At 47.2% G+C, this 19,383-nt stretch overlaps 1 protein-coding gene and 1 pseudogene across 1 annotated transcript in view; one reads left to right on the top strand and one right to left on the bottom strand.

Moving 5' to 3' along the window:
* The window catches only part of LEMD1 (LEM domain containing 1), a 46,620-nt gene extending 40,426 nt beyond the window's left edge, over nt 1–6,194 (top strand). The window contains exon 7 of the mRNA XM_070473772.1: nt 6,166–6,194. The gene's annotated coding sequence lies outside the window, so the exon portion shown is untranslated. The remainder of the gene's footprint in view (nt 1–6,165) is intronic.
* LOC139037608 (U2 spliceosomal RNA) lies at nt 5,419–5,539 on the bottom strand (annotated as a pseudogene).
* Nucleotides 6,195–19,383: the final 13,189 nt, after the last annotated feature.

Genomic DNA, 19,383 nt, shown 5'->3' on the forward strand with positions numbered 1-19,383 from the left:
AAAATATTTGCAAATCACATATCTGATAAGGGCTTAATATCCAAAATATATAAATAACTCACAGAACTCAGTAGCAAAAAAACAAAACCAACATGCCTAAAAAATGGGCAGAGGGTCTGAATAGACATTTTTCTAAAGAAGATATACAGATGGCCAATAAACACATAAAAAGATCTCAGCATCACTGATCATCAGTGAAAATACAAACCAATGAAATATACATCACACCTGTTAAAGTGGTTATAAAAAAGACAAGCAATAACAAGAGTTGGTGAGGAGATGGAGAAAAGGGAATCCTTGTGCCCTATTGGTAGGAATGTAAATAAGTGCAGCCACTCTGGAAAACGATGTGGAGATTCTTAAAAAAATTACTGATAAAATAGAACTACCATGTGATCCAGCAATCTACCTCTAGGTATTTATCTGAAGGAAACAAAAACATAAATTTGGAATTATACATGAAACCACCATGTTCACTGAAGCATATTTTTACAATTACCAAGATATGGAAATAACCTATGTGTCCACTGGTGGATGACTGGATAAAGAAAGAAAAAAATGTGTATACACAACACAGTGGAGTACTATTTGACCATAAGAAAGAATGGATCTTAGCATTTGCAACAACGTGGATGGTGCTAGAAAGCTTATGTTAAGTGAAATGTCAGACAGGGAAAGAGAGATACAGTATTATGTCACTTATATGTAGAATTTTGAAAACAAAAAACCCGCCCAAGTTCGTAGATACAGAGAATAGATTGGTCATTACCAGAGGTAGAGGTGCATAGTGGGCAAAATGGGTGAAGACGGTCAAAACATACAAATTTCAGAAATAAATGTCATGCAGATGTAATGTATGGCATGGTGACAATAGTTAATAATACAATACTGCATTCTTAAAAGTTGCTAAGAGAGTAGCTCTTAAAATTGCTAATCACAGGAAAAAACTGTGGTTGTCATTTTGTGATATATACAAATATTGAATCATTATATTGTACAATGAAATTAATATGTTAAATTATACCTCAATAAAATATATAGAAATATAATTTTCATATTTTTGAATGACTTCCTCTTTTGCTTCCTCCTCAATGAAATAAGGACATTGAATGAGACATTTTCCCTGCCAAATCTTATGTCTTTGACTTTGTAACCATGAGCATCACTTTGGGGATGGAATGGAAACAGACAGACCTGGGTTCAAATTCTGACTCCACATCTATCAGCTGAGGGTCCTTGCAAGCTGTTTGGTCTTGCTGAGCTGCAGTTCCTTTATCTGCTGGTTGGGAAGTGGTGTCTAGCTCAGCAATGTAGTGAGGACTAACAAAATAATCTATACTGAAGTACATAGTGCAGTACCTAGCAATAAATCATAGGTATTAATATTAATTTCTTACTTGTTAAAATAAGGACACCTCTACAGGCTTATAAGACAGTTTGCCCTGTCCTACATGGTCCCAGACCACTGTGCTCTTTGAGTCGCTGAATTTTTCCTCTGCTTCAGGTTTTCAACTATCTGGAACAATTCTTCCCCGCACTTGAATTTTCTGACTCGTCTGCTACAGATTGTAGAAACCCTGTAATCAGACTTATTCGCTCTGACTGGGTTTATTACTAATAATACTGACATCATTATCAGATTTCTTGGCCTGTCTGAGTTGTCTTGTGGCAAGTTGTAGTTGGGCAGCTTTCAGCTAGACCGTGGCTTCGTAGAGCTTGTAGATGATGTGACCATCAGTCAGTCTCTGACAGCTAGTCGAGGGCCAGCAGCTAGTAGGGATCCAATAAATGCTAGCTAAAATATGCTCTTAAGGATTGAAAATAAAATGTAACTAAAGAGGCTCAAAAAGGGGGCCTAAACCTCTGCCTCAAAATCAAGTCCACATTTTGTTGTTGTTCTGGATGGTTGAGGCTTCTGGTTAAAAGATTTTGTGATCAAAAAAGGTTTTATTACAGAAGTGGACGCTGAAAGGGGAAAGGAGAAAGTGAATTTTATCTCCCAATTAATGTTGATACAAGGACTAATATTCTGAATGCTAAAATTCTGCTTTTCTTTTCCACAGTCCCCACGATGAGCAGAGTGTCTTAATGTTACGGGCTTTGCAAACAATAGAGAAACCCAAGGGGACAGCCACATGGTGTTTGCTCCCTGTGGCTCCTAATCACCCTCCTGCCATTCTCCTTTGATGTCTTCCTTGTCTGTTTCCCTAATTGACACAGATCCTCCTGGCCTGCTCTTGGGCAGAGTTGTCCCTTGCTTTTGGAAAGTCAGACAAGAGCCAGATGAGAGAAAGCAAGGATGCTTAATCAGCTGTCTTTACTGCTCAGGCCATCAGGCAGGGATGGGAGGGGAAATGGCCCCTCTGAGATCAAACTCTACAAAGTGCTGCCGTGGTACATTTTGTTCACACAACAATTAAACTGGTTAAACACTGCCTGACCCTAGGATTGCTGGCTGGGAGCCCGGGTTTGGTCTTCTTATCTGTCTAACAGGAGCCTCCAGTGCAAGAGTCCTTCTGGGCTGCCTTTAAGCCTAGTAGGGAAATATATTTCTTCCTTATCTTAAAGGTCCAGCAACTTCTGTACACTACTCTGGTCGAAGCTCAGTGGAAATGGAGGCATCTCCTTTCAGAATCATTACAACACAGGTTCCCCAAATTCGGTGGCCCTCAGCCTGGTAGCCCATCAGAATAATCCTGGGTCTGGTGCCCAGGCTGTCCCCCAGACCAGTTAGCTCAGAATCTCGGGGAAGGACACAAGCGGCCAATGTTGGAAATGAATCGCCTTGGATGAAGGTCCCCGAAGAGAAGATTAAAAGATTTCCAAAGACTGAGCTCAGAGAGGAGCAGAGAGTGTGACCTTAAGATTTCTGCAGGACTTCCCTGGTGGTCCAGTGGTTAAAGGTCTGCCTACCAACGCAGGAGACATGGGTTTGATCCCTGGTCGAGGAAGATTCCACATGCCTCAGGGCAGCAAAGCCCCCGCGTCACAACTCCTGACCCCACATGGCAACTCCTGAAGCCCATGCACCTTAGAGCCAGCTCTGCAATAAGAGAAGCACCGCGAAGAAACCTGCGCACTGCGGCTAGAGTGGCTGCCACTCCTGCAACTGGAGAGCCCGCGCGCAGCCACGGAGATCCAGAGTAGCCAAAAATAAAAACAAATAAGCAGAGAGATTTCTGGAGGCCCCATTGACGGAGAAGAAGAGACAGTAGTAGTTATTAGACTCACAGACTTAGAAAACAAACTTATGGTTACCAAAGAGGAAAGGTGTGGAAGGGGAGAGAGAAATGAGGAGTCCGGGGTTAACATACACACGCTACTGTATGTAAAGCAGATATCTACAAGGACCGATGGTGTAACACTTGGAACTGTACTCAATATTCTGTGATAACCTGTATGGGGAAAGAATCTGAAAAAAAAGGATATTACATATGTGCCGGAGCCTGCCGGCAAACGAACTGGTCGAGAACGCAATTACCAGAGTACCTGAGAAAAATAAGACTTAGACAGAAAGACTTAGACAGACTTAGACAGACTTAGAAAGATGGGGTTGAGAGGGACAGAGTCAGCTTGCGTCTGACTCTGCCAACTTTATTGAAGAATACCACACCTATATATATGCTAACAGGAGTTACTAATAGATTAAAGGTTTGCATATGTGCAGAGCTACAGGCACAGATGTTTTAAATTCCTCCACTTAAGATCAATAAAGCATCACCCTAGCACCCAACATGACTGAGATCAATAGAACATTAACTAGATAGAAAACAGGCTTCAATCATGACGAGTTTATCAGCACCAGGAAAACAGGTGAAAGATCGCTACAGCAATTTCCTTGAGGGAGGTGAGAAAGGCCAACCTGTGCTTTAATAAATCAGGGGTGGCGGGACAGAGAGGGACCTCTTGATCTCTCTCAGAGCCAAGAAGGAGCCTGAGCAGTCAGGCTGGCTCCCCGCACATATGTATAACGGAATCACATTGCTATACACCTAAAACTAACACAACATTGTAAATCAACACTATTCCAATATAAAATAAAAATTGAATTAAATAAAAAGAGGGTTAATAAGAGGCTATATATATGTGTATATTTATATGTAGTACTTTTAACACAGGAAATGCTTCTTTAGCCAGATTGAGATCTTTCTTTTTTTTTTTTTTAAACAGGAAGCTAATAGCAGTTTCATTTAAAATAATTCACACAGGAAAAAAAAATCAATAAAACAAAATTCCATCAAAAGGAGAATGGGCCATCAAAAGGAGAATGAACTGGCGGGCCACTGCCCATGTCCCTCTGGGAATGGCCGGCGAGCGTGGCGCACCCTGACACCCATGGGAATGGAGTCCAGCGCTGAAAATTCTTCCTCCTGAGACATCAGGTGCTGCTAGGGAAAGGCAGCCGCCCCCTCGCAGGTCAGGCACCTCATGTTTGTGGGGAACCTGGTGCTGAACCATTCACGGGTGACCTGCTTCTGGGTCGAGGTTTGGAGCTCCCTTGCTGCGATCTATTGAAAGTTTGTAAGGAAGTAATAAAGATATGATAAATATCTTTTAAACAATATATAGAAAGGAAATAAATACAAAAAAGACCCAAAAAATAGAATTTAAAAAATAAAAATAAAAAGGAGAGTAAACAATTCAATTTTGATTCCACACAATGGAATGCCACAAATAAAAGATTAAACTACTTCCCTGGAAAGGTTACCCACTCCAGCATTCTGGCCTGGAGAATTCCATGGACTGTATAGCCGTGGAGTCACAGAGAGTCAGACACAACTGAACGACTTTCACATGGAGTTCTCAAGGCAAGAATACTGAAGCGGTTTGCCATTCCCTTCTCCAGTGGATAATGTTTCGTCAATCGGAAAGGAAATCAGTCCTGAAGGACTGATGCTGAAGCTGAAACTCCAATCCTTTGGCCACCTAATGCGAAGAACTGACCCATTGGAAAAGACCCTGATACTGGGAAAGATTGAAGGCAGGAGGAGAAGGGGATGATGGAGGATGAGATAGTTGGATGGCATCACCGACTCGATTGATATGAGTTTGACCAAGCTCTGGGAGTTGGTGATGGACAGGGAAACCTGGCATGCTGCAGTCCATGGGGTCACAAAGAGTCAGACACAACTGAGTGACTGAACTGAACCCATGGAGTGGGGAGGTTACAGACTAAGAGAATCATGAGAGGAATATACATAATGCTTGAAGAGACCCCTTTTCCTTCTCTTTTCTACACTCTCAAGCCTTTCTCCATTTAAATTGGAAAGGAAGATTAGGAAAAATTGAAACTGTTAAAGCTGATACCCTAGATACTCTAGACTTTCTTTTTTGCTATATACTTTTTTACATTATTTTCCAGTCGAACTAGTTAACAGTCTTTTCATATGTTCATAGGCAGTTATGATTTCATGGCATGATAGGTAATTACTTTTCACAGTTCATTTAAGTGACAAAAAAATAAAACTGTGTGGAGGCTACAGAAATTGTGGTAGAACTTTTCCTACACTTGATCTTAGCCAAAAGGCCAAGAAGCGATAGAGCTTTTCCTTACTCTTCTAGGTATAACTAGGGTTATACCCTCTCTTAGTCAATCATATACCCATCAAAATTACCTTCATAGAGTTCCACTCAAAGGATATGAAGTTAGCATAAATACTCCCAGTATTTATACTGTTAGTATACATTTAGTTTACTAAATTTACAGTTAGTATAAATTTCACAGCTAAGTTTGCTGTGAAATCTTTAAACAAAATTAGTTTAACTCTTTGTCTTCTGGGTTTATTAATTGTGAAGATTGTGTTTCAACAATTGAGAGGAATATTTCCTAATTTTGTCATGCTATCTGGAATTGCACAGTTGTAACTTCCTCAGATGTATAAACAGTCCCATGAAGTTTTCAGAGAACACTTAATATGCTAGAATTAAGGATGGTCTGGGGTCACCCACAAAAGCTGGTACTCATCTAAACTTGGTTGCATAAGTAACATTAATTAAAAGCTTATTATATGCTTGGAACTGTGCTAGGTATTTTACTTGCATTACTTCATTTAACTCTCTCAGCAACTGTGACATAATACTATTATAATATTATCGTAAAGTAACTATATTCCAATAAAAACTGATTAAAAATAATATGATATTATAACAATTCTGATTTGACAGCTGAAGACATTGAGACCCAGAAAGTTGATTTATTCAAGATTAAGTGGAGAACTGGGATACAAATCCACACCCATCTGATGCTAAAGTCTGATTTCAAAATTTCACTCTTAAAAAAAAAAAGGCTTTATTGAGACATGATTAACATACCATATAATTCAACCACATAAAGCATGCAATTCAATGACTTTTATAAAACAGAGTTGCCTAATCCTCACTACAATCAATTCTATAACATTCTTGAAAGTGAAAAGTGAAAGTGTTAGTTGCTCAGTTGTGTCCAACTCTTTGTGACCCCATGGACTGCAGCCCACCAGGCTCCTCTGTCCATGAGATTCTCCAGGCAAGAATACTGGAGTGGGTAGCCATTCCCTTTCTCCAGGGGATCCCTCCCGACCCAGGAATTGAACCCAGGTCTCCTACACTGTAGGTGGATTCTTTAATGCCTGAGCCATCAGGAAAGTCCAAAAAGAAACTCTGTCTATCAATTAATGAATGGATAAAAAAATGTCATTCATATAAAGAAGGTTATGAGGGAAAAAAGAAACAAAGTTCTGAGGTAAAAGATGTGTTTCTTTTTAATGCTCCTACTTTTGATATCATATCTAAGAGTTAACGATACTGTCGTGTGTATTATACACTTGTGTATTATACACTTGACAGTTGATAGACGAGTATATTTTAAATGCTATTACCACACATGCTCACAAAAAGAAAGGCAATTAGTGTGAGGTGATAGAGTCTTAATTAACCTTATTGTGCTCATCATTTTGCAATTTATACGTGTATCAGCTCACCTGTACACTTTAAACTTACATAGGTTATATATCGATTATATCTCAACACCTTCCCTTCACCTGAACTTTCAGTACTCCAAGGTATCATCGGTGTTAGTCAGACCTAGGGTGAATCCTGTCATTGTCGTGGGTTAACTGCTCGGCTAGAGCCGCAAGTTGTTTAAACTCTAGAAGGCTTAGTTTTCTCACCCGTGAAATGGGCATACTGCTACTCACTTTACAGAGGTAGTTTCAGTGGGTTACAAATAACACTTCTAAGCGCCTGGAATATTGCAGGGACTTGATGGATGAGACTAGACATTGGCTCCTGCCATAAGGTTACCAGATTTCGTAAATATAAACACAGGATACCACTTAAATCAGAATTTCAGATAAATGACCAAGTTTTCTAGTTTACCTAAATATTCTAATTTAGCTGAGTGTTCTGTATCTTACCTGTCAACCCCCGATGGTGGTTTTTTCAACCACACCCCAGTCTGCACAAACCTGGATCTATTCCTTTGTCTCTGCTTGAATGCCTTCCACTCTGCTTTGCTGAAATCTGCCACCTGTTTGAAGGACTGGTTCTCTCTGGAGGTCTTCTCTGGCACCCTCAGAACATTGCTTTCTTCTTCCTCTCCACTCTCAAAATACAGAGCAGACTGATCCTGTGTCACTTACCTGCTTCTACTCTGGACATGTATATCCTGTGCCTTATTTCCCCTGGAGCTAGAAGCTTCCTGAACCCACAAACCAGACCTGAAATGCCACCTCGTGCTTTGCATGCAAGAGGTGCCCCATAGCTATTTGTTAAATGAAAAAATGAGACTCAATTGTCCTAAATCAGAGTTGCTTTCTGTTTTCATTTTCAGAGTAGATTTCCCCCTTTAATTCCAGAATCTGGGCACCTCTGCCATATGGGGCTTTTAAGAGACTTAACTGAAATCTTTCAATTTAGGATAAAGGGAAGAAACATTAATCTTTTTCTTCTCTGGACAAGGAAATGAGAGTTTGGCTAGTGGGGGCGGGGGCGGGGGGATGGGGGTAGGGGGTGGGGAAGACTCTGGATAAGGAAGCAAGAGTTTTGGGGGGAAAGACTGAGCATTGGCAAACCACTGGTTACAAAATGAAATAAATACAGCATTAAATGAAAATGTCTCTATGTGAACAGAGTTCTCTTTTCTTGCGTGCACAGGCAGACTGATGTATTCCAGCATCTGTCTGAGTAGGTTTGTACTGAAAAGCAGAAAAATGAACTCTCCAGGGCGCTATTTGCCAAGGGATTTGCTCCCCTTCTTTGTCTGTTCTGACTAATCCCATAGTGGCTGAGAGCTGCCTATTTTGTTTCTGGGTTCAAGCAGAAGGGAGAAATATTTTCCAAAATCGCCCATGAGATGGCTGGGCTCCCTGAGACAGGATTTGAGAAAGGACAAAGGCATCGTGTGGGCATTTTGTGAAGGGTGTCTGGACGGGGGCTGCCGTTGGTTGGTAGGCGTCTGCGCCTGCCATTTGCACATCTTACGGTAATCCTCCATTGACCGCCGCCGCGCTCCTTCCTGCCCACTTAGACTGTCCCTCCCTGCCGGGCCTTGATGTCAGGCCCCTATTTTACTGCTCTAATTCAATGGCTGCTAATTGGATGCTCTGCCGGCCTAATGGCTTCTTCCCGACTGCAGAGCTGACATTTACTCACCTGATTTCCACCCCTCCCTGCTCTCTGGCCTCCTTTGTGAGCAGAGCTTAAATTAGGCAGGATTTCAGATCCAGCACCTTTTTATATTCCAGCTTGGGCCTCTTTTTCGGGAGGAGGGGATGGCTAAGCTGAGAAGAACCCTGGAAATAGACCCTAAGCTGGTCAACCCTGACACCTGCAGATAAACCCGGCTTTGTGACTTATCTGTATCCCAGAACCCCAGCTGACTCTGGGCCACCTTCCTTTGTTTGCTCTTTAACCTGGACCCAGCCTGCTAATTTCAACTGGAACTTGCTTTATTTCATCACCTAACATCAGACCACTGCCAAAAGACCCAGTGCTCATTTTCATCATTGGGAAGGTTTGGGGTTGAACACTAGACCCTCTCATCACTAGGGTTTCACATTCAGAACTGCAGTTTAGGGCTATGACCTTAATGGCTATCTTGGTTGTCACGATCCCAACTTGTTCCCTTCTCTTCCCTGTCCCTAGACATAAGCATCTTTGGAGAGATGAAGGAAGTAGTCCTGAAAGGATTTCACGTTTGAAACATCTTCAGCATATCATCATCTTTGCATTTGTCTTTTATTCAGTCTTATATCCCCAAACAGTACAGAGAAGCAAGAAGAGCCAGTGCCCCCAAACATTTGCTTAGAATGGATAGTCACAGACCGAGTTTAAAATCATTCTCAGATTATGGATTAGGGATATGTTTATTTATAAGCACCAATCCATAGGACAAACAAGGGAGATTCTGGGGCCATTTGGCAGCACGGAGTCTGTCTTCAGCGTCACCCAAGCAGCTATCCTTCAGGCAAGCTGTTTGCTTGTGGCCTATAATCTGTCTCCAGGGATCAGTTTTATTTGATTCTTAATTGTATGCTATTTTCACCACCTCCAGTCCCTTCACACATGTGCTCATGCATACACACACGCACACACACACACAATTCCTCTTTAATTGGGTTGCAGCAACCTCTCTCAGGCATTTCTAATGTGGCACACAGTTTCTTCCTGGGCTGCTCTGATGGACAGCTGTCTCCCCAGGCCGATGCTTCATTAGGTGTGACAGCGGGCAGCCACCCTGCTCGGGGGCCAAAGTGCAGCTCCGGGGAGTCTGGGCGACAAAGGGCAGAGGCAGTGGTGGGGGGTGGTCCCTGGAGCAGAGGGTGAAGCAAGCTGCAGTGCAGCTCACTGTCTTGTACCAGATTATGACATTAGGAGCTGGGTTAATAAAGGAAACTCAGTTACCCAGGTGTTGCCTCTGTAACTGAGAGATTGATGTTCAAGCCTCAGGAAATATCCAGAATAACTGAGTCTCCACAGGTGGTCCATTAACTCCAAAATCAATGTGGCCGGTGTATGAACGCCCCCTCCCTACGCAGCCCTCCTCTCCCAGTATTCGCTGTCTGTCCTCCTCTGTCTTCACAGAGAAAGATCAGGGGAGAGAGAATATTTCCTATGTTCTAGACACTCGTGACTGATGCATTTGTTTATACAAACTCATATAAAAATAAAAGTGTCATTTACACACAATAAAATCCACAGTTTGATGGGTTTTGACAAACGTATACCCTGTGATAATCACCATGCCATCGAGTACAATCTCGTAATCCTCCCATTTAACCCCCATGAGAGATATTGGTGTTACTGGCTCACTTTTATAGCTGCGGAAACAAGACTAGAAAAATCACTAACAGCAACAATAGCAGTGGTAAACACTGCGGGTCAGGCACTGTTCTAAGTACTTTACTCACATATTACCTCACTTAATCCTCCCCACAACCCCATTAGTCCCATTTCACAGATGGATAAACTTGTCTATTAGGGCTTCCCTAATAGTTCAGTTGGTAAAGAATCTGCCTGCAGTGCAGGAGACCCCAGTTCAATTCCTGGGTTGGGAAGATCCACTGGAGAAGGGAGAGGCGGCCCACTCTGATATTCTTGGACTTCCCTTGTGGCTCAGCTGGTAAAGAATCTGCCTGCAATGCAGGAAACTTGGGTTTGATCCCTTGGTTGGAAAGATCCCTTGGAGAAGGGAAAGGCTACCCACTCTGGTATTCTGGCCTGGAGAATTCCATGGACTGTAAAGTCATGGGGTCACAAAGAGTAGGACATGACTGAGCAACTTTCACTTTCACACTTGTCTAAAGTTCCACAGCTGAATAACTGGAGCGGGATCTCTGGTGCTCAGTTGATGGTCTTAACCCAGTAGTACCTTCTCCTCAGAGGAAAAAAAAAATGCTACCCTAGTTAGATTTTCTTTTGCCCAGAGAGACAATCTTCCCAAAATAGAAGAGCCATAGAATGGAGAAGCCACGTGTACCACATTTCTGCAATTGCCCCCGCTGTCTGTCTTCAAGCTCTGGACAGTCTGCTGTACCAGCATAGACAGGAGATGGGGCTTAAAATGCAGCCTTATCTGGCTACCCCTTGGGACACTGCACTTTTCATCATTTCTGTGAGCCATCTCCTCAAGCAAAGTGATCCAAACTGCCCTGAAAGGTCGGCAGCCTGTGTCTAACTTTCCCAGCGGTGCTGGGTGTTTTGAGGGATCTGCTCTCCCTCTCTGAACGCTGATGCCCACTCTGTGTGCAGAAGGACAAAGGTGTAGGGTGGCCTTGGGGCTCTGAAACCAAAAGGTCAACTCACGCCTCTGCCTTTTACCCACAGCCCGGAACAGGGAACCTGGCCATCACTGGATCAGGGCTGAAGAGGACATGTCATTTTTGCATAAAGGTCCTGCCACAAAAGGCAGCCGCTTTCTCTCTTCCCTCCTTCTTCCCCATCTGGCAGAGGAGCCCAGGTCCCTCAATCCTCTTGCTGGTTAGTTTCCATGGCAGTCATTGTCTGTGTGTGCAAGCGTGTCCGCTCCCACCCTCTCTCATCAGAGGTCAGGCCCTGGCAGCTGAGGCTCACAGAGGGAGAGGCAGGCAAAGCTGCCAGCTCCACCAGGGGCCGAGGCTGTCGCGGCAGGGGGATCACACCTCCTGAGTGGAGGACCCCCTCCCAAGCCCTGGAGGCAGCCCTCTGCGTAGGACCTGATCCTAGCTCATCAGCCAGAGGCAGCAGCAGGGGACTCGAGTCCCGGAGGAAGCCCCGGGATCCTGGGGCCCCTGCCGTCCCTGCTCCCAACCTGCTCCTCGGAGGCGCCCCGGGCCGATGCCAGCCCAGGCCTCTCCAGCCCGTCCCCGCCTTTGTGTTTGGCAGATGATCACTGATATCCCTTTCCCGGGCCAGGCGAGTTCTGTTTCAGTCCGTCTCTGCGCCGTCAGCGTGACATTCCCAGCGCCTCTGCCGGGTAGGCAGGCTGGCGGGAGACTGGGAAGGGTGGGCGTCTCTAAGTGCCTTTCTTCCTCAGCTGGGCCATTCTAGCTTTGCAGTTAAAGCTTTCTTCCCAGATTGGACAACACATAACCAATATCCAGAACTTCTAGCTTCTGCTCTGAATTCAGCTCAACTTACTGAACATCACCTATGTACAAGTGGCTGTGCTCGGTTTTGACGGGATGGCAAGAATGATGCACGACACTGGCTCCCACCTTCAAACTGCTAACCATCTGGGAAGTCAGATAGAACCTCTACCCAAATGGTATGTGGACTCTGAGGTTAACCAGTCTGGATTTCACTCCCTATTCTGGCTCTCTGACCTTCAGCAGGTCACTTAACCTAAATCGGTTTCCTCATCTGCAAAGTGGGGATAATACTGACTACCTTATAGGCTAAATTATACACATGCATATAGATAGAACTATAGTCACTATAATAGTAACTATCTCACAGGCTAAATTTTACACACAGAGATATATAACACTGTTCACAGCACTAATAATCACCATATACTTGTTAACTATTATTAAGTTCATACAAAATTTGAATGATATGAAATATGTAGAGTTTGGAATAGCATTCTGAATATCAGTGGTGGTTATTATCACGCAAGGCAATTGTTGCAAGTCACAGATAAAATTCTACAGAAACATGGGAAGATTGCTCTTGCCTGCCAGGATCATGAACGGCTCCTGGAAGATGTGACACTGAACGTGAGCACTGGAGAAGGAACAGGACTTCAACGAGCAAGAATGCATAGACGCAGCAGCAGAGAGCAGCAAGCCACGATGCGGCACTAAGAAGTGAGGGGCCTGCTGCGCCTCTGGCTCCAGGGCAGTCTGGCTGGACACCAGGCCCTGAGTCCGGCCGAGAGGCTGAGCTGGACTTTGGGCCCCAGCATCCTGAGGACAAGGGCCAAGTTTGGGGTGTGACACTGTGAATTCTGGAGTAACCAGCCCAGCCCGGAGAGGAGAGGAGTGTGACACTTGAAAGAGGTCCAGGCTGAGAGCCCCAAGACTAAGGTTCAGGTTCTGACTGAGCTTCCAGTTGAACTGGATGCTCTGAGGCTCTTGTCTTCACCTCCCCTGGGTTTGTTTTCTCACCTGTGAAATGGGAATAATAAAACTTGGTGCACCTCTCAATTTTGCTATAAACATTAACCGTGGCATAGAAATGTGAACTGATAAATCAATATGTAAAACACAAAGTACAATTCTTCAAGACAAAGAAGAATTAGTGTAGCATCTGTAGGGCTCTGGGGGCAATGCAGAGGAATCAACTATTTAACAAGGGACTTATAAAAATCATCTGGTGCAGCACCTGAGTCATAATGGTAGTTGAATGAATGATCTCTCTCATAACTGACCGGCTAACTTACTCATTCATTAAATCAGTAAAGCATTCCTGGAGTATCCACTGCACACTAGGCATTAGGTTTGGTGATGGGAGAGAGTGATGAATAAGCAACTCAGGGAACTGGCAACCTGAAGACATCCCTCTGACAGATGCTAGCAGCTTCATCCTGCTGGCCCTCTTCTCCTTGCTTTCAAGAATGATTGCTGCTGGTGGTTTATTTTTGGGTGGTTTTAAGTGCCCAAGACACACATCCTTCCATGGGTCTTGAGAACGCCTCCTCTCTGCCCTCTGCTGGTGGGGAGTTGTAAGGGCTTTGCAGTAAATAGCAATAAACACCATGCAATCCTGCTGCCTTCCATCACCCCAGAGAGGTACTAAATGCTTTAATATTTAAAGAGGAATGAATTTGTAATTAACACCTTAACTGTTATATCAGAGCCATTCTGGAGGTTTCTATTTAAATGCAAATTGAGCCTTCCCGAAGGAAGCCTAATAAGTGATGAAAGTAGATGGCGAGAGGTGAGGAAAGAGGAGGGAGGCGCTGACTGCAGCTGTCCGCGGTGCTGCTGACCTGCTACCTGCACCCACACTCCCCTCACCCAGAGACCAGGCTCTGATGCTGAGGGAGCCTGAGGGGGGTCTGGGTCCCTCAGGCCAGGGTCTCAACACCCCGATTCATGGGGAGGCCCAAGACAGCAGCCAAGTGGGTGGGTCCTCACTGGGCCATTGGAGTCATCTTAGCATCACGCTGGCCTGCAGAAGATCCCGGCTTTGGAAGAAAGTATTCTCAGACAGAATTGGGTTTGAATCTACAATCCTCTTCTGATCAGCCATAAGATCGTGGGTGGACTTCTGAAGCCCTCTGAGCCTCCAGGCCTTTGTAATGTAAGCAGCTGTTGGTGCTTGCCCCCCTCAAGACTGCTGTAAAGAGGATGTGATAAACAGAGGGAATGTGCCTGCTAGACGGTAGGTGCCCAGCAAAGGCTAGTTTCCTTCCACTGTCACGAGATATTCTGTGTCAGCTAAACATGTCAAGCTAAGCGAGAAGCAGGTTGTCAAGAAAAAGGTGGTATCCCTCAGTTCCCCTTTAAAGGGGCCTAAATGGGGGGCAGTGCACAGACGCTTCCTGTAAGGGACCAGATAGTAAACATTTCACACTTTTCGGGCCATGTGCTCCCTGTTGCAACTATTCCACTCCCCATTGTAGTGGGAAAGCAGCCACCGACAACACATAAACGAGTGAGTGATGAGCATGGCTGTATTCCAATCTAACCTTATTTATAGACGATGAAATGTGAATTTCACATAATTTTCATGTATCACAAAACATTTTCCTTTGGATTTTTTCCCCAACCATGTAAAAATGTAAAAACTGTTCTTAGATCACATGCCATACAAGAACAGGTGGCACGCTGGGCGTGGCCCAGGAGTCATGTTTGCTCAACGCCCCCCACACACAACCCCGGAGCGTCACGAGAGACCTTCACCTGTGACTTGGGGGAGTCTGCACCGAGAAACCCCTCTGAACATAACTCCCACGGCTGGGAAACAGGAGATCAGTGTCACCCAAGGGAGAAAACAGCCCTTTGGGCCAGGACCATCAAACACAAAAGGACACACAGGACCTGCTGATGGTCTCTGCTGGGGTGTCCACCCTGAGTCAGGGAGCAAGTAGGGGTGTCACTCTACTTCCCTGGTGGTGTCCAGGGAGGTCTGAGGACTTGTGGGGGCTGAGCAGGCGGCCTTCCTCGGCGACAGGCTAAGGATGAGTGCTCACGTGTGTTCTCGCCTCAACTGGGTCAGCGGTGCAAGCTCCCCTGGCTCCTCAGCCCTCCCGGGGGCACACCTAATGAGGACAGGCAGACGGTCTGATTCAGCCGGACTCGGCCTGCGTCTCCCCTCGGCTGGGCGCTCATGTCTGTTCCCAAGCATGCACACGCACAAGGCCCACTTGCAGCCAGCCTGTCACGCTCCCTCTTCTCTCTGTCTCCAGCACAGAGAACACAGGTCACCACGCCAGATGGCAACCTCGCTTCTGCAGCAGATTGCTGGTCTCCCGTGGGAGGGAGGGTTAAAGCAGGGCGCTGGGTGATGCCAGCTCTGCCATGCCCACCCCGCCCCCAATGTGCCTCCGCCTGGTCCCTTCTCCAGAACCTCTGGGGAGGAGGGCGTGTGCATGTGCGTGTGTGTGTGCACGCGCTCGTGTGACGTGGAGCACAGAGGACAAGGGGAGGAGGTGAGGACAGACAGTGCCGGGGGAAGCCACCCTCTTCCTCCATAAAGGTCCCAATGTGGGTGGACAGACACTCTTTCCAGCTGGAGGATGAGCCAGTGGGAGATGGTGGGCTCCTGGAGGTGGAGGTGAGAGCCACAGGCTGGAGAATGTGGCTGCTCTGCTAATAATAGGAGCTGCCCAAGGTCTGGCAAAAAGGGAGAGGCAAAAACGGCCAGGACCTCTGACGGTAGCTGCTCCCATCTCCCAGCCCTCTAGAGGCCCTGAACTGAGTCTCCTTCCAGTCCAACTTGTAGGTCCCCGACCTCATCCTCCCAGCTCCAAAAACAGCCCCAGAGCCTTGGACCCCGTTGTACATCAGGTTCAGACAAAATCTGGGGCTCCTAGGGAGCCAGGGAAGGAGAGTCAGGCCGTGGGAAGCCCTCCTCCTAATGTAAGCAGCAATGCTCAACAGAAAAGCAGTAAGTGTGATTTGCTAGGTGAGCCATACTCACCTCTGGGCAGGGGGCCTGGCCGAAGACAAGACAACAGCCTTGCAGCCTGAGCATTTGTCCTCTCTGTGAGACAGTTTTGCTGGGAAGTGGGGGCCCCTGCAGGAGGTGAGCAGGCGAGCCTTTTGTCTGAGGAAGGCCTTATTCCTGGGACCCGATTGCGTGTCCACTGCCCTGCTCACTGAGAACCTGCCAGCCGGAGAGCCAGCATCCCCCCACTGGGGCCCCAGCACACACACACACACACACACACACACACACACACACGTGCACGCAGGCGCCCGCCCTGACAGGCAGGCTGGCCCATCTGCCAATCAATCTTCCTCGCCCATCTCCCAGCTGGAGCAGCGGGACTGGTGTGTAAATCATTCAGAGCCCTCTCTCAGCTCTGCCAGGACATGGAGCTCTTTTTAATTAAGAAGAATGGAGGACGCGGCTGGCTCTGGAAATGGCGATATTAACTTACTAATGGGCATTTAAAGAGCTGTGTTTGAGTGCTCCGCAGCTGCCTCCCCCAGCCGGCAGCCCCCAGCCAGCAGCCCCCAGCCGGCATCCCCCAGCTCCTCTGCAGAGCCGCCCGGACCCCTGCGAAGGCCTAGCTATCCTCCATGTCAGCAAGGGTGTAGGATACGGCCCGCCCCAGCCCACCCCCAAAGCCCATCCAGGTCCCTGCCTGGTGACCTGGGATAAACGGGCCCATTTTTTTACTTTTAGAGGATGCGCCAGAATCGGTGTGTCTTGAGCCCTGAGTCCTCCGCCTCCTGTTCCTGCAGCCTGTGGAAAGGCAAGAGGCACCCTGGAAATGTCAGGGTCCAAGAGGACAGGCTTCTGGGTGGGTGCCCAAGTCTACCAGGAGTCAGCCCCTTAGCAGCAGCGGCAGCTCGCCCAGGTCCCCGGGTCCCTGGCTGAGCTGGGGAAACGAGGCTGGTGGCCACAACAGTGCCAGGGGAAGGCCCCTAGTACGGTCCCTTCTGGTGACAGAACCGTGGGGAGCGGGGAGCGCCCACGAGAGCCAGAGAGACCAGAACTCTGTACGGTTGCCCCACCCGTCCATTCTGGAATGTCCTGCTTTGTCGCCACGGTTTAAAGATTACTTCTCTAGGGCTTCCCACCCTGCATGCCCACTGCGGAAGGACGCTCCAGCCGGGAGAGACCTCAGGCCGCTGTCTTCTCCCTTCCTCTCTCATTTTACAGACACCAGAAGGGATATGCTTGGCCCGGAGGCGCACAGCCCAGTTATGACAGATGTGAGCGGGAACAGAGATCTCTTGACGTCCAGCCCTGTGTCTTTCCTATTTCCAGTGCCTCCCAGGGGAGGTGACACCACCGTCTCTCACCTCACCTCATGCTGGTATTTTAATTTTCTGATGCTCCCAGGGCAGGAAATTCTTCCTTTTTATAACCCAGATCTCAGGCTTTATTACAAGCCCCATTTCCTCTCACAATTTCCTCAGTAAACACAGGGAAGTCGCCAAGGTCTTTCAGAGAAGGCTCCTCTTCCCGCTGTCCTTACCATCTGATGCATTAAGGAGCAGAGGAGTTTGTGCTCCCCAGCTCTTCCTTCTACATCGTGTATCTTGTCAGTCTGAAAATCAAGATGACCACCCTGCCAAGGTCTTATCTGTGATCCACTTTCCAATGTCCCTGTTTTACCTAAATGGGCAGAAGTTGCTCCCAGGCAGACAGATGCCTTTATAGCGGCCCCCGTCTCGTCCCTCTAGGCTCCAGGCTCTAGGCTCTGTGCTGTGTGCACGCTCCACGCAGTGCGCTCCCTGCCATGCTCAGCGGGGCAGGTAGCGGAAGGAATGTGGCTAACTCAGCCCTCCCGTTGAGGCTGCATGGTCAGGAGGTGAGGCCCCCTCGTTCGAGGCCATCCTGAGGGGCCCCAGATTGCCACCCCAGAGGCTGGCGGTGCTCTGTGAGCAGATGCAGATGATGGTTGTGACTGCTGCCCCGGTGCCGCCCAGCTCCACTCAGGTCCACTAGAGCCCTGAATCCTTCCTGTGGCTGAGCAGGAGGGGGCCCTAATGAGGCTTTTCCAAGTTGGGGAGGGATCTACCCTCCCCTTAGTCTGCTGGTGGCCTCTGTCCTAGTTGGATGAGTCATCCTCACCCCCGGCTCCCTGAATCCAGCCCAAGCCTTAGATGAGGAATAAGAAGGTGATTATCTAAAGGAACAGCACTAGCTGTTCTCCTGATCAGAACACTGTTCCGGCTGCAGTGGAAGAGATTCCAGTTAGCTGGGAGGAAATATCCTGTTCAAGACACAGACCCAGAAATGGCTGAATTTCTGGACAGGTGTGGGCTCTGGTAAGGTGCCTCCCTTGTGAGATTGGCGCCTGCTATTCAGGCTCTCTGGCCAGAATTATGGAAACCTGCCATCACGGAGAAGAAAGCACGCTACTCTTTACAGAGGGCCTACTGCCTGCCCCACGCCACGCCTGGCATCTCGTTCCCCCCATCATGCTGGAAAGTAGCTTCCTTCTTCCCTTTTCCACAGACGAGGAGCTGAGATTCAGGACGTCAGGGATTTATTCAAGGTCACACAGCAGGGGCGGGGGTCAGGGGTGGCCGAGCTAGGATTCAGCCCTGTCTGTCTGACTCCAAAGTGCACACACCTTCCCAACACCGCCTGCCTGTGGAGACAGAACTACACCGGGATGGTGACCTGGCCCCAGGGGGATGCAGGGTGCCGTCCCCCAGCATTGCACCCACTGATGGGAGGGTAAACTGTGTTTCTGAAGATGGAGAAGAAGCTACTGTAGCACTTAAGAGCTACACAACTCCCCTTTCCCACCCCCACCACAACTGCGTTCTACACTTGGCATTCCATCAATCCCTTGAGGCCCTGCACACAGATGTGTCACCCACACTATGCCACGCTGGAACTCTGCCTACTTTCCTGGGCAGAGACTGTCCCCTCACCAACATCCTCAGCTTCCCCACTACCTAACACAGAGTTCAGTGAAGGCCAGCCCCTGAATATCTGATAAACTCTATTGATGCTGAGTCAGACTGTGCAGTTTCTTGTATGGAAATTAGGCCTTAATAAACCCAAAATATGGAGAAGGAAATGGCAACCCACTGCAGTATTCTTGCCTGGGCAATCCCATGGACAGAGGAGCCTAGGAAATCCCATGGATGACCCCCACAGTCCATGGGGTTGCAAAAAAGTCAGACATGACTCAGCAACTAAACAACACCCGAAAAGAGATTTCTTTAAAAATATACTTAATAAGTATTTCTGGGGCTAAATACCCCTTCAACCAATTTGACTGATGCATCAATATCACACTAATAAAGGCCTCATGTTTAGAGACTTTCATGAACTTGCCTCTCCCCA

This window comes from Odocoileus virginianus, chromosome 11, assembly GCF_023699985.2.
Source record: "Odocoileus virginianus isolate 20LAN1187 ecotype Illinois chromosome 11, Ovbor_1.2, whole genome shotgun sequence".
Classification (NCBI taxonomy): Eukaryota; Metazoa; Chordata; class Mammalia; order Artiodactyla; family Cervidae; genus Odocoileus; species Odocoileus virginianus.